Source organism: Benincasa hispida, chromosome 1 (genome assembly GCF_027475165.1).
Source record: "Benincasa hispida cultivar pf3 chromosome 1, pf3_genome.v1.1, whole genome shotgun sequence".
NCBI lineage: Eukaryota > Viridiplantae > Streptophyta > Magnoliopsida > Cucurbitales > Cucurbitaceae > Benincasa > Benincasa hispida.
Genome location: NC_143478.1, coordinates 24,424,414 through 24,440,987, shown reverse-complemented (window position 1 = coordinate 24,440,987; position 16,574 = coordinate 24,424,414). Strand labels below are relative to the sequence as shown.

General features: G+C 35.3%; 1 pseudogene; it reads right to left on the bottom strand.

The window, feature by feature from the left end:
* Nucleotides 1–3,934: 3,934 nt before the first annotated feature.
* Nucleotides 3,935–4,808, bottom strand: LOC150038335 (uncharacterized; annotated as a pseudogene).
* Between the last annotated feature and the right edge of the window lie 11,766 nt (nucleotides 4,809–16,574).

Below are 16,574 nucleotides of genomic sequence, written 5' to 3'. Positions count from 1 at the left end.
CACCTGCTTCAGAAATTATTAAAATCTATAAAAAGAGAAAACCAAGAATATTTGAAAAAGGGAAAGAAATATTCATTTTCCCATATATTATTGTTACTTCACTAGCAACTTTTATACATCATCAATAATTGTAAAAAGACTAAAAAGCCATAACTGAAAAACTATTTAACAGAAAGTGTAACAAATGCTCAACTAACCAAATTTACATATAATATCCCTCCCTCAAGTTGGACCATATAAGTTGATTATACCCAACTTGCACAAGATGGAAAAATAAGCTGGAGCATGCAAAGCCTTTGTAAAAATATCAGCTAGTTGACCTTTAGATGTGACTGGTAAAAGTTTAAGAGATCCATCAGCAACTTTGTCTCTGACAAAATGACAATCAAGTTCTATATGCTTAGTTCTTTCATGAAAAGCTGGATTAGTAGCGAGATATATGGCCGCTTGATCATCACAAAAGATGGTAGATTGTTGCACGATTGGGAAACACAAATCCTTGAGTAAAGATGTCAACCAGACAATTTCACAGGCCGGGGAGGCAAGTGCTCTATACTCTACTTCAGCTGAAGAACGAGATACAACACTTTGCTTTTTAAACTTCCATGATACAAGAGTGTCTACCAAGAAAATACAGAAACCAGAAGTGGATTTTCTTGTACCAGGACAAAATGCCCAGTCAGGATCCGAAAAAGCCTTCAAATGAAAAGGCTTTGTTGAGGATATCATAATGCCTTATCTTGGTGATGACTTCAAGTATTTTAATAAATGATGAGCTTTTGCAAGGTGTGTTTTGCAAGGGGAAGCTACAAACTGACTTAGTTTGTTAATTGCAAAAAGTATATCTGGCCTGGTGATAGTTAAGTAAAGAAGTTTCCCAATCAATCGGCGATAAGAAGAAGAATCTTTCTACAAATCAGAATCCAATTTCTTCAACTTGACACTAGGATCCATAGGAATAGAAATAGATTTAGCACTTAACAAACCAGCCTCTTCCAGTAATTGAAGTGTATAGTGCCTCTGAGAAACAGAGATACCTTTATGTGACCATGCTAGCTTGAGACCTAAGAAGTATTTAAGATCACCAAGATCTTTTAGCTTAAATCAATTGTGCAACAAGATCTTGAGTTGATTGAGTTGTTGCAAATTTTCTCTTGTGATGATTATATCATCAACATAGACAAGGAGAACATTGAATGAGTTACCTTGACTTTGAACAAACAAAAAATAGTCAGTTTTCAATTGAGTGAAGCCTAGCTCAACCAAAACATCAGAAAATTTTGCAAACCACTGTCGTAAGGCTTGTTTCAAACCGTATATGGACTTCTTGTGTTTGTAAACAAGCTTACCATTTGAATGAGAAGAACCCGGAGGCTTGTAACCAAGAGAAAGATCCATGTATACCTCATCAAACAAATCACCATGGAGGAATGCATTATTAACATTTAACTGGATGAGATCCCAATTATGAGAGACAACCAGAGTAAGTAGAACTCGAACAGTAACCAGCTTGGCAATAAGAGAAAATGTCCCAATAAAATCCAATCCCTCTTGTTGAGTATAACCCTTGGCAACTAGCCTTGCTTTGTACCTTTCTTCTATTCCATCAGCTTTATGTTTGATCTTATAAACCCATTTGCAACCGGTTGTATGCTTTGTTGGAGGCAGAACCACAACATCCTAAGTATTATTATCTTCCATGGCCTGAATCTCAAGCTTTCTTCCAATGATTAAAAGGGACAGCCTGGTGATAAAATTGGGGTTCATGATGAGAAGATACGGCCAAGGAAAAGGCTCGAAAGTTTGGGGAGAGACTGCCATATGATAAAGCCTCCAATATGGGATAACGAGAGGAGGAAGAAGGCAAAGGGATTGAGTGAATAAGGTTGCAATGGTAGTCTTGAAGATAAGAAGGGGTCTTAGAAATGTGATTGGATTTTCTGGTTTCAAAGATAGGAGTAGGTGGATTGGATTGGGAGACAACAAGTTGTGAGCGGAAGTAGAAGAACTTGGTTCGGAAGCAGGGGTGAGAAGTGGATTAGGCTGTAAAGTGACAGGACTGGAAGGCTATAAAGTTGGTAAAGGAGGTGATTTAGTTGGGGCTATAGGGGCTACAGGGCTAGATGAAAGAGATAGACTTGCATCACTAGGACTGTCGACTGATTGGCCATTGGGTGAAGAAAAAGCAATAGGAGTAAAGGCATCGGTAGAGTGCTAGATAAATGAGCTTGCTCATTGACTATTGGATAATATATGGGCTGGGGAGAAAAGTCTACATCCATTTATTTTGGTAAAACAAGGTCATGAAGAAAAACTGGTTGATCATTTGTGGAAGTAACTTTATGAAAAGGAAAAAATTATTCATGAAAGACAACATCTCGAGATATGAAGAACCTATTATTTTCAATATCAAACAACTTATAAACCTTCATACCAGATGGATATCCAACAAAAACGGCAGGTATGGCACGTGGTTGGAATTTGGTTCTGCCATTTTGTAAAGTAGATGCAAAACATAAGCATCCGAAGGTTCGAATGAGAGAATAATCAGCAACCTTGCCATGTAAAAGCTCATATGGAGTCTTCCATCTTAAAAGAGGTGATGGAGTATAGTTGATGAGAAAGACTGATGTTAAGATACATTCACTCTAAAAATGCAAAGGAACTCGAGAATGAAAGAAAAGAGCTTAAGCAACATTCATTATGCGCTGGTGTTTTCTCTCAACAATAGAGTTCTGCTCTGGTCTTCCTACACAAGAAAACTGATGAATAACACCCTTCTGAAGAAAAAATTCAGTGAAACATAATTTGGGGGCATTGTTTGAACGAAATATTTTGATTCTTTTGTTATATTGAGTCTCTTACGCAAAAAAATGTGGAATGATAGAAAGGGCATCATACTTCTTTTTCATAAAAAACACCCAAGTGTATCTACTATGATCATCAACCAAGGTAAGAAAATATCTATAACCAACATATGAACATGTAGAATTGGGTTCCTAAACATCAGCATGTATAGTGTCAAAAAGAGTAGATGCTCTATGATTATGTGATTCAAAAGCTAATCTCTTTTGTTTTTCTAATGGACAGATTTCACAAAGATGTGTATGATGCAATGAAGAAGAATCAAGTGACAAAATGTTCTTTAAAGCAAATAAATGAGATAGAGAAGGATGACCAAGACTGGAATGCCACAACTCAGTCGAAGATTATGAGACAACATTGATAATGGAAGAAGTGTGCATAAAATCTACAGCTTCAAATAGATTCTCTAGGAGATACAAACCATCATGTAGTTTACCCCTGTCAATCGTCCTCAAAGTGGATTTGGCCTGAATATCATAATATCCATTGAAAAATTGAACAGACAGAGAGCTATCAGACATGAGAGCACTAATAGATAACAAATTGTACTGAAATTTTGGTACAAAGAGCACATGATGAAGAGTTATGGACCAAAGAGGACAAGTGAGCCGGCATAATGAACCGGGATGTGTGTTTTGTTAGGCAAAAGAACAGAACTAGCAAAAGGCTTCAAATCAGCAAAGATATGTTTATGAAAACATATATGTGTAGAAGCACCTGAGTCAACAATCCAGTCACCAAAAGGAATGTTGGAAGAATAAGTATCTGCTACATAATTAATAGCATCATTGTCAAACTTAACAACGGCTAGTTTGGACTGAAGCATGGTGAGTATATTGTGACATTGAGTAAGTGTTTCATTGGTGAGGTTGACAGAGGATGTAGGTGCTGTTGGATTAGTATCAATGGCTGAACTTGAAGTAGAAGAGACAACATTAGGAACCTTATGAACTTGATTATTTGTTCTATTTCTTGGCTTATAACCGGGTGAATAAATGTGGAATTTATAGCACTTGTCAATGGTGTGACCAGAAATATGACAATATGTGCATACAGGCCTATTCTTGTTCTATTTGGATGAAGTATTGGGGTTGTAATTGGGTTGTGACTGAGGGTTATTTTCAGGCTTGTGGACAGCTAAAGTGACAGTAGGGGATGGATGGGCAGAGGCAGAAATATGTTGTTCTTTTTGAACAATTAAGGAATAGGCCTTATTGATTGGTGGAGGAGGATCCATAAGAAGTATTTGGGAACGAGCATGGTTATATTCATCATTTAAACCCATCAGAAAACACAGCAAATATTCAAATTGAATGAAATCATCAGTTGATCTAACACCACCACAAGTGCATTTTCCACATATGCAGCCCGGTCGATAAGAAATATATTCATCCTATAAGCTTTTAATCTTGGAAAAATACATAGTTACTGAATCTTGTTCTTGTTTTAGATTAGACAAACCATGTTTTAACTGAAAAATGTGAGGACCATTCCTTTTCTGAAATCTATCTTGAAGATCAAGCCAAATCTCTCTAGCAGAATTAGTAAAAGAATGCTGGACGAAATTTGCTTCGAAACAGAGTTTAAGATCCAGGCAATCACGACATTATTATTTCGAATCCAAAGAGGAAGTAGATCACTTGTGGGTTGAATGATAGATCCATCGATGAAACCTAATTTGTTGCGAATCGACAAGGCAAGAATCATCGAACAACTCCAGGTAACATAATTGGTGTCTATGAAAGGCTCGGTGACAAGAACAAGGTTGGAGATATTGCTATGAGAAGAATGTAAGGATTATTATGGGAAATAGAAAAGGATTCTTGACTGAAATTGGTAAAATCAATCGGCAGGATAGAGGGCGTCGAAATATTCGTAGAAATATTGCTAAAAAAACAGGCTGAAGGTGGCGAAAAATCGGTCGAAGGAGGGATAGGATTCATTGATGTCACCATATAATGTTTAAAATATTCATACTATAGCCTTGAATTTGTTTATTGGATTTTCATAATCGAATGCAATATCAACAACTTTATTGAATAAAATACTCAATAATATTTTATTGATAAAATAGAATATGTCAACATGATTTACGAACTGCGAGTTAAGGACATTCCCGACATAAACTTATGTTTCTAATCTCATTAGAAATGTGATCTTAGGTATATCTGAATCATGTTTTTAAAAATGATTTTAACCTAAGGTTTGCATGCAACTCTTAATTATAGATTTTGATTTATAATTTTATTTTGTTATAACAATTATAAACAAATGAAACAAATTAAAACATACATTGCATGCTTTGACATACTTCAGTAAATTATAACATTTATAAATTAACGAAGGTAGTGTCTTGCTTCATGCAATTTTATTTCATTACTAACATATATAACATCTATATAATAAGGTAATGAAACAAGCTATAGCATACATCTATACATCCATTGAACCATATATTATAACAATTATAATATAAATGATGCATGGATATGCTATTAATGCATGTATGCATATATTATAACATTTATATTATATGATGCATGAGCATGCTGTAAAATTAAATCATGCATCTAAAATTATAACATTTATAATATGATGCATGAAATTAAATGTATAACCTAGGGTGGGATTTTATACTATATGACATACTTTATGGCATATAAATATAAATAAAATTCATTCATCACATGTATAAAATAAAAGTAAATAACGGACCGGGATTGGACACCTAAGAGGAAATTTCAATTTAACTATTACAAAATAAATATCCATCCGGTTCGAAATAGGTGAATCGGTCCTTGAACCGCTCGAACCAAACCGCAGACAGCTCAAACCAACATGAACTGGTCAAGAAGAACCCAACTAGCTTGAACTAGAGAAACCACGAACTGAACCGGACCAGCAGACCACGAACCATGCACGAATCGAAGCTGAATCGTGTGAAAACTCCATCTCGGAGTGTCGAGACTGTGTGGGTTGATGCCCTAAATCTTGTAGGGTTCTATTGTTTGTAGATGTAATGTACAAACATTTTATTTGTGTAATAAAATATGTGATGTTTTATTTCAAAATTAGTTTCATTAACCATAAACCAATAAACTAACATCCAAGGTTATCTTTGTAGCTTAAACATGTATGTAGAGACATACATATGGATCATGTTTAAGTGATAACCTAAATGGTCTGTAGTAGATGGATAAGGTTAGATATCTTATCCTGGTGACACTATGAGTATGACCCACTTTGTAGAATTGTTACATTTTTACTAAGTAATTTTAGGTAATTTTACAATTCTTATATTTTTACTAAGTGTATCAATAAATGCAATTGTATGGTTTTAATTTATTTTATAAAAATTATAATTAAATGAAATTAGAAATTAAAATCAATAATTTGCAGTTGCATGCAAACCTTAGATTAAAATCATTTTTTAAACTAGTTTTAAAATATGATTCACATAGACCTAAGATCACATTTTTAATACGATTAGAAATCAAGTACAATATTTTAATTAGTCTAAAAGGATTGAATTGGTACTTAATTAAAATATTAAATTTGTAGCAAATGTATCTGTAAGGGACCTTTTGTCTAAGGCTAGTTCTGTCTAGGCTGGGATATTTAAGTTGATGGAGACATAACATGTCTGCCTAGGAACTTACCTCGAAAGGTGAATTAGATAGATTTTCTACAAGCATGCAAATTGAGGTTTATTAAAGTGTTTAATAAATATTAATCAAAGTTTTTTAACCAAAGTAAGTGTTACTTTTGGGCAAATTAAACAATCACTTAATTAAAATCAGTAACCGAATTTTCCCAAATCAAATAACTCTAGGTAAAACACTCAGTGGAAGGAAAATGGGGTATTTGATACTTCATTTTACCTTTTCATGTTTCTCCCTAAAAGTGTGTGAGATCTATACCTGGCCTCGAGGTACCTTTGCTTGTGTCCTCCTACGGATGGTGTTTGTATAGGTCAATATCAAGGCGAATGGAGAGAGTGTTTATAGTAAGTGAGAGCAGGACGTGTGTCAACACATCCTACGGTTTCTCTCATTAGTTTGTAGTAAAGTTTCATGCTCGACCTCGAGGCATCTTTACTTGTGTCCCCTTATGGATGGCATTTGTATGATTTTTTACTTCAAACCCCAGAAATGGATAGGGTTGCTTTAGTTTTTGCCCCAATCAGTTTTTCTCAATGGTTGGTGGGGTTGATGACCTAGATCTTATAGGGTCCTGTAGTTTGTAATTGTATTGTAGTATTTATTTAATAAAAATATAAGATATTTTATTTTGAGATTTAGTAGCATTAAACCCACAAACCAATAAACTAGTAGCATTAAACCCACAAACCAATAAACTAACATCCAAGGTTATCATATGTAGCTTAAACATGTATGTAAAGACATACAGGTGAATCATGTTTAAGTGATAACCTAAATAATCTGTAGTAGATGGATAAGATTGAATACCTTATCCTGATCATTCATGTAAAGACATGTAAGCGAGGATATTATATACAAAGGAGTTTGTATAAAACCAAACCATGAAATTGTTGAGTTTTATGCCTAACTCATGGATAGTGAATGTAATTAAATGACCGTCATTAATAAATAGTTATTGATGTTTTTCTCAATAAGTGTTATTTATGTTTTATTTAATATTGTCTTATTATTCCTAAAATCCAATAAACTAACATCCTACGCTGTCTTATGAGTCTTGAACTGTATGTAGAGACATATAGGGATCAATGTTCAAGATACAGCCTAAAGGGACTATAGTATAGGGGTAAGGTCGGGTACCTTATCCTGGTAACACTATGGATACGGCCCACTTTGTATTTGATACAAACATAGTGATCTAACGCATTCGTGTAGAAGACACACGAGCGGAGGTATCCTGGGCAATGAGTTTGTACAAGATCGGATCGCAAAATAGTAACCACTAGATGTAATTCGTTGACTAGTTAGGTTTCTATTTCAATAGGATGACCTAGGAAACTTAGTCTTACTCTTGAGTATATTATGAACTACTCTTCACGAGGGATTATCCTTGATTTGTATAGTGAGAATGGTCAGTTCGCCGACTTAATATGCCTACCATTTTAGGGATAAAACCGAGTGGATAGTTGGGAACATAATCATACAAGATGGATTTCACTCCTTCCCGACTTTATGGTAAGTAGATGAGTATTCCCTTAAGTGATGTCTCCGGGACTTGAACAAAGGGTCCTATCCTCTCAATAGCCCGAGAGAGGTTTTTGTTTAATGGTTGGACCATAAATAGGTTGTTCACTAGAGGAACACTGGTACTTAAGGATGTAGAGGTTACCTAGGGGTAAAATGGTAATTTGACTCAACTGGCGTTACGAACACTCGTTAAGGACTAACTTGCTATTATTGGTTTATATCCGTGGACACAGAAACATATCTGTAGTGAGAAGAGTGCAGTTGTGGGTCTTTAGTGGAGTGTGCCCACAGTTAACGAATATTGATTAATTTGGTTAATGAGTTCAGCCAACTAATCTCACATTGTTGGAGCTTCTGACTTACAGGTCTATTAGGCCCCCTTCCTAGCTTGTAAAGGGTATTAAGGTAATTTGTCATTAAATTGAATTTGAAGTGTTCAAATTCAAAATTGGGAATTTTTTAATATATGTTGATACATTTTAATATAAAGTTTAATTTTAGACTTTATTATTATTTTGGGATATGATTAAAAATTAATAAATGAGAGAACGAAATATTTAAAAGGAGTTTAAATATTAATTTAATATGAATAAGGTTCATATTAAAAACTATATGTTAAAAATAATGTGCATTGGATACGCATCAAAACTATATGTTAAATAAGAGAAATATATTTGAATATGATTCAAATGGAAAATTAAATTAAATATGTGATATTTAATTGGATGATTAATTAATTGGAGAATTAATTAATTATTGAATTTTATTGAATTTTGAATTTAATTAAATTGATTAAATCAAAACTATAGGTTAAAACTAATGCACATTAACACTATAGGTTATGTGAGAGGGAACCATTTAAATATGATTTAAATGGTTATTGGTTTTTATTTATTTAATTTTAATTAAATAAAATGCTATCCCCCATGTAAGGGAGTTACTAGAGACCTCTTTCTCATTCTCTCTATATCAAAACAAAAGGAAAAAAAGGGCAGTGAAGTTCAATTTTGATCGATGAGAAAATTCTCTGCATTTTTTCTTCATTCTTCCTCCCAATTCCAAAAAAAAAAAAAAAAAAAAAAAGAATCCTACAATTCTCATCTCCTCAATTTCCTTGCAATAATAGGGAGAACTTCAAGTCGTGGTGCCCATTCCCAATTCGTACAAATTTCGTAGAATTCCTAAAAGGTTTGCAATGTAGGTTTTTTTTTTTACCCTATATAATTAGGTTTTTTGGAATTGCATGCTTCATCTATTTTTCCTGTTTTATTCCAATACAAAATTATTCTGTTTCAAATACCAATTTTAAACACATTTGGGTTCTGTGTTTTTGCTTCCACTGTGATTAAGGTTTTCATCCCATCAGAAATTACCAGACTCATTATATAACTATAAACCCTCGAAATTTCATCTAAGTAAATTAGGTAGAACTCTGATAGTAGGATGTTTAAAGAGGAATAGAAGTGGAGGAAAATGACTTAAGTGTTGAAAACTAGATTTTAAAGACTAAAACATATGTTGTAGGTAAGTGGAGTAAAGAGGACAAAAGTTTGGCTAAGTGTGGGAACCATGTGTTGGGTGAAGGCTTGGGAAGCAATGACTTTTTCATTTGGAGTTTAGGCAATGATCTTGTCATTTGGGGAGTTTAGATTGTTGGTTAAGGGTAGAGGGAAGGTGTTAAGGTTAGTAAATGCATGAGGGATGCGACCCCAAGGGATTTTTTGAGGTTATGTGTGAATAGATGGTGGTCGAGCCCTTTCCATGTGCTAGAAATGGTAGGGTGTGTGGCAACCAAATGATTCAAGGTTAGTGAAACGCATGTGAAGGGCGAGACAAGTTCCTTGCGATGAAGCCATGTGATGACTAAGCCCATATTGAGGCCTCATGGACACATGCGACAAGGATGGCCTAGGTGAAGAGACTTTGCGTTGGATTGCGTTGGCATGCGATGAAGAGACAATGCAATGGCCTAAGTGTGGATGATGAGCACATGAGGAGATGTGTTGGCTAAAGAGGATAAGCGCCAAGGAGAGCATGCTGGGAAGAAGTGTGAGACTAAGGAGAAATGTGATGGTCTTGAGGTTAGTATGGGTGTAAGGAAGAGTCATGCATTGGAGAAGGCCATGCGGCCATAGGATGGGATATGCGTGTTGGAAGGTACCAATGCACAACGGAAGTTACCAGGATTCGTAAGCACTCTAATTCATTAATTTTGGTAGAAAATAAAACATGCTTCAACAGAAATAAATGGGTTTCATGACATACCTTTGAAGAACTTCCTCTAAGCTCGAATTCAGCTGCAAATCTCCTCTCAATCTTGTTGTAGATCACCCCAAAATCTTCCCTACTATCCTCTTGGTGCTCTAGATTGAGTAGTGGGACTCAAAATAAGCTGGAATTAAGGGAATTTGGAGAAACTCATAGCAAACACCCAGCAGAAGAATAGCTTCTTCTCTCATGAATTTTTCTGAAAAATTTGTTCGGTTTGACCTTTAAAACATTCCAATCTCTTCAATATATTGCAAACATTCATGCAAAGAGATTTACTGCATGAGGTACAACTCATGCTTGGAGTTAATGAAGATTTTAAGTGGGTTGTTAGTGAGCTACTACATGAAGACAATGGAAAAACCCATTTTCCAACTTTGTGATTTTTTCTCTTTTTCAATTTTAACAGAATTGATTTCATAAATCAATTTTATTTAACAAAATTGAAAATATTATTAATTTTAAAAAATTAATTTCATAAATTAAATTTCTTAATAAAATTAATAAATAATTATTTAATCAATTTAAAATAATTCTAATTAATTTAATATAAAATATTAAATTAATTTCTACACAATCCATTTTCAAATATTTAAATCATATTTAAAAATTATTTCTCCAGTTTCATTTAATTCTAATTTGAACACTTCAAATTAACTTGTCACGCTATTTTAGAGCTAATCCATTTACAAGTTAGTAGGGGGACCTCGCGGACCTACAGATCATGGGCTCCAACGATCCGAGATTAATCGGCTAAACTCATTAGACCGATCTAACCCTCATTCGATAACTAATGAGTGATTCCACTAAAGCCCATAGCTGAACTCTCCTCACTGTAGATATATTATGTCCACTCGATATAACCATGATTAGTAAGTTAACCCTTCACAGGTTGCTTGTAATAACGGCTGGGTCGAATTTCTATTTTACCCCTGAAATTACCTCTTGTTCTTTAAGTCCCAATGATCCCCTAATGAACAATTGATTTGTGATTCAATCAAAAAATCGAATCCCTTTCAGGCCAATGAAAAGGTGAGAACTCTTGTTCAAGACCCAGAATCAGCACTTGAAGGGAACAAACTTTCTACTATCCCTAATCGGGTAGGAGTGAATTCTATCTTGCACCCTATGTTTCTAGCTATTCATTCGGTCTTATCCCCAAAATGGTCAGCTTATTGAGCAGAGGCAGTTCGTCTACTCTCACCGTTTGTAGATCAAAGGATAATCTCGAACAAACAGAAGTTCTCACCTTTTCATTACCTAGATCATCGCTTAGGATTAAGGTCAAGTTACCTAGGTTATCGCTTTGAAATAGTCAGTCTTAAATAGTAAACAGCGTTATAAAGTAAGAGTGACTAGTTTCGTGGTCCGATCTTGCACAAAACTCATTTGCACAAGACACCCCCACTCCTCATGTCCCAAAATGAACGAATTAGGATCACTTCGTTTGTAGCATTGTACAACTCTTTGTAACAACTACAGAGTAGGTCGCATCCAACAGTATTACCAGAATAAGGTACCCAGCCTTATTCATATTCTATAGATCATTTTGACTATTTGCTCGAACCTGATCCACTTGTATGTCTCCACATAAAGTTCAAGTACTCATGCAATAGTCAAGGGACTTAGGTTTATTGGATTTCTAAAAAACAATATATTCAATAACAACTTTATTGAATTTTCAGATATTGTTTATAAACAGCGAGTTTTAGGACATAAAACCTAACAAACTCCCACTTGGACTAAAACTCTAGTGGTAACTTATATAACTGATACATAAGACTAAGTTTATAAGTTTTATAGAGAAATACAATAAACTAGGGCATCCCATACCCATGGTTTTACCATTCGGTATCTCATATCCAATATTTCTCCTACTTGCCCTAGATTATCTACCTCTAGTATTTTTAGTCTCACTAGGTGATTCTCAAACACTTTAGCCAAGGGAATCATTGTAAACATATTAGTGTACAATAGGCTTCTTATTAAACTATATGGGGAATGCATCTAATTCTCAATAATGGCCAGGAAGTACACTTTCTTCTCACTACATTGAGGTACTCTCAACTCTTTGATTAAAATGCATCTGACCCGCCTTAACAACTCTTGTTAACGGTCAGATCTAGAAATCTTTAAATTTATTATACTTTGATCTTAGCCGTTAAATATTTGAATATTTGCAAATGGATTTTAACAATTTTATTCTTAACAGAAGTTGTTATGAGATAGAACAAACATATTTTCTAAAAATGAACATTTCATTAAAAAAAAAAAAGTACAATATGTTCATTACAAGATTTCCAAAAGCAAGTAATATCAACAAACAACAACTTCTCCTACTAGTCAAGTTGAGTAAGCGGCCTTCAGGTACTAAGTTTCATGTTTAGCTTTCTCTGCTTTCTTCTCAGCAAGATATTTAGGGCAATTTCTCTTCCATTGCACTTGTTCGTTGCAGTGGAAACATTTCCCTTTCTCTGTAGCGGTTTTCTTGCTTTTCTTGCTAGCATGCTTCTTCTTCCCTTTCCCTTTGTCTTTCTTCGAAGAGGAGGCAACATCAGGCTTGGAGGATGTTCCTCTCTTCTCAGCAGAAACAACATTTACTTTTGGTTCCAAACCCTTAGTTCTCAACATAGTCTGGAAAGCTTGTAGCTCATTCAGTAGAGTTGTCCAGTTGTATTCAATTTTATTCATCAATGCATTCGTACAAAATTGCATAAAACTCTTCAGAAGAGATTCTAGAATAAAACCAACTTGGCATCTCTCGTCCATCATAGCGTTGTTTACTTCAGCCACATTAAAGTGGACCATCATGTCCAGGACATGTTCAGGAACGTTGGTCCCCTCTTCTATGCGACTATTGTAAATTTATTTGATAGCATCATGCCTCAGGGTTAAGGACGGTTGTCCAAACATCCTTCTCAGAGATTCCATAATCTCTTGGGCAGTACTCATATCCTCGTGTTTTTTCGCCAAAACGTCAGACAGGCTGGCAAGGATATAAGCACGGGCTTTATCATTTGTCTTGATCCATCTATCAAACGCTTCCCAAACAGTTCAGTTGGAATTAGAGCTAGGAATGAGAGGACATTCCTCCGTTAAGAAAAATCTCAAATCGTCTATCGTAAGTATTGTGTTCAAATTCGATTTCCATGTGACATAGTTATCCCTGATCAGTTTGTCCGAAGCCAACAATTGTATAATTGAACTCGTCATTTTGAAATTATAAACAAATTTTATAAGTGAATTGTTTTTAAATCCAATCAAGTTTTAGCAAAGTGATAATGTTCTCATAATCATTATTTTTTTAATGGTACTTAAGTGATTTAGAACAATTGCTACCGAGAGGCAGTCAAGAATTCCTTCACAAAAGCAAGACAGTTCTTGACCACATACTATCACCAAAATAACTCATATTCCGATAGTCATTTAGTTATCGTTTTCGGTCAAGATCATTACTAACACTTAGTAAGTCTTGTAAGTGTAGATCCGCCATTTTCAGATCTTATAGAATGGTAAGAGTATGCTTCTGAAATAGAAAACTAATACCCAAGACGGAACTATAAAACCCTATTCATTTTACTGAAGCCTAGGTTGTTCTGAATCCTATGTTACAACCCTCCGAAGGGATTGCCGCGGTTAACAACTAGCTAGTGTCGCCTAAAAACGACAGCTGGCGCAACATAAGAATCTCACAGTTCAGAATAATGGAGGAGACCGTAGGACAATTTGACACATTTCCTTTACCCACGTACTATGAACGACTTCCCCATTCACCTTGTTATTGACCCATGCAAACACTTTCCAAATGGAGCAGTTGAGGTAAAATCGACAAGAAGCCGAGCATGGATCTCACGGTGTGAATTGTTGAGGACGTGAGAGCTAATAACTTTTATTCTCCCACTGAAGTGTTCAAAATGTTTGGATATATTTATACTTAGGTTCTTTTCGGCTAATAAAAACAACCCTAAGTCTAGGTGGTTTATCCAAGTATAACACTTATAAATGGATTTTAAACCTACGATGTCTAGGTGATAAATCGTTTTTATTAACTCACACCACTCACGAATGCTCATAAAATCGGTTACAAATGCTCAATAATTCGGCTATAATCCCCAGGTAGGAGGTGTTCCGTAGACCGTCAACTTAAGTACCCCCAAACTTCGACAGGATATATACCGGTTGACTTTGTAACCCTAGTTTTACAAGTTTAACAACCTATTTTAACTATTAAAACAAGTGGTTAACCTAAGTGAGCATGCAGCTGTTCTTTGCTATGGATTTTAAACGTCTAACCCAATTTTATAACAGCTTATAAAATTTTAGACATATTAAACATCCACGACAAACAACAAAGGCATTCAATATCTAATATAACTATTATATTAAATAAAAGAAACCCTAACATGCATAGTATATATATTATAACATTTTATAACATACTTTCAATGCATGTAACATGCTTTCTATGGTGGGATTTTAAATCTACATGGCATACTGTATACACATACAAAATTTATTTAATTATAACATACATCACATGCATAAATAATTAAACTCTAACTGATATGGCTTTAGTCTTGGCAAAAAAAGCAAACAAAACCTAATTATTACAAAAACAACTTCTGAACCACTTACGGACCGCTCGAACCATTCCAAAACGAACTCAAGTAGCTAACCCGAACCGTTTGAACTAGACCAGCCAAGTCTGAACCGGACCAGCCAAAAATCATTCGAGGCTGAACCAGACCGGACCTCAAGAGAACCGTTGAACCGGTAGCTCTCGCTCTTGCTCAACATCTCGCTGAGTCTCATCGTTTAGCAATGACGAGCATCGTCATGCATGTTGCTTGATTGTTTAGTGTTTGCGTGATCGTGTAGCAACTATCGCATAGCTCCTGATCAAACTACACGATCGTGTAGTGTTTGCCTTCTATTGCATAGTGTCATCGTCTAGTACCGAAGGACTCTTTACAATCGCTTAGTGTCCAACACTATTGCGTAGCTCCATTGTTTAGCACGAAAAATTACTACACGATTGCTTAGCGCCATCGTCTAGCACCTGAAGTCGATCGTTTTGCGTGTGTGCAAGGTAAGCGATCGCTTAGTGTTATCATATAGAATTCAATGCATTGCCCAGCTGCCGCACATAGGTAAGCGATCGCGTAGTGCTATCTCTTAGCATCTTGATGCATCGCTTAGCTACTGCATAGAGGTAAACGATCGCATAGTGCTATCGCTTAGCATCTCACCTCATTGTTTAGCTCCCGATCAAAGGTAAATGATCATGGTAAGCGATCGTGCAGCGCTATCATATAGCTCTTCACCACATCGCTTAGCTCCCACCCAAAGCTACACGGTCGTGAAGTGTCATCTTATAGCAATATAACACATCGCTTAGCTCCCGCATGTACACAATCATCTAGTGCACAACACCTCAATGATCAATGCACGAAGCTACACAATCGCTTAGCTTTTCTTCATATCATCTAAAGCATGAAGCTAAATGATCGTTTAGCTATTGAAGCTCAATGACGATATGAACAGGGGCTGATTTTCTGGAACCTGCAACTCGGCCTCTTCGCTTGTTTCTTCGATTTATAACTTAATTTCAACTCTAATGACTCCAAATAAATTATATAAGCTCATCAAACAAGAGCCAATTACAAATTTAAATAAGAAATCAAAAAGAAATTAAAAGCCAAAACTCAAAAAACCATATTAGTACAATAGTTTCATATTTTCATGTAAAACACCCACCAAACCAAAATTAAACTGAATTGAATGCTTATAAAGATGCTCTGATACCAGTTGTTGGAAGGAATGCGTAGCGGAAGTTACCAGGATCCACACTCTAATTCATTAATTTTGGCAGAAAAGAAAACATGCTTCAACAGAAATAAATGGGTTTCATGACATACCTTTGAAGAACTTCCTCTAAGCTCGAATTTAGCTGCAAATCTTCTCTCAATCTTGTTGTAGATCACCCCCAAAATCTTCCCTACTATCCTCTTGGTGCTCTAGATTGAGTAGTGGGACTCAAAATAAGCTAGAATTAAGGAAATTTGGAGAAACTCATAGCAACAACCCAGCAAAAGAACAGTTTCTTCTCTCACGAATTTTTCTGAAAAATTTGTTCAGTTGCATTACCTTCAAAACACTCCAATCTCTTCAATATATTGTAGACATTCATGCAAAGAGATTTACTGCATGAGGTGTAGCTCATGCTTGGAATTAATGGAGATTTTAAGTGGGTTG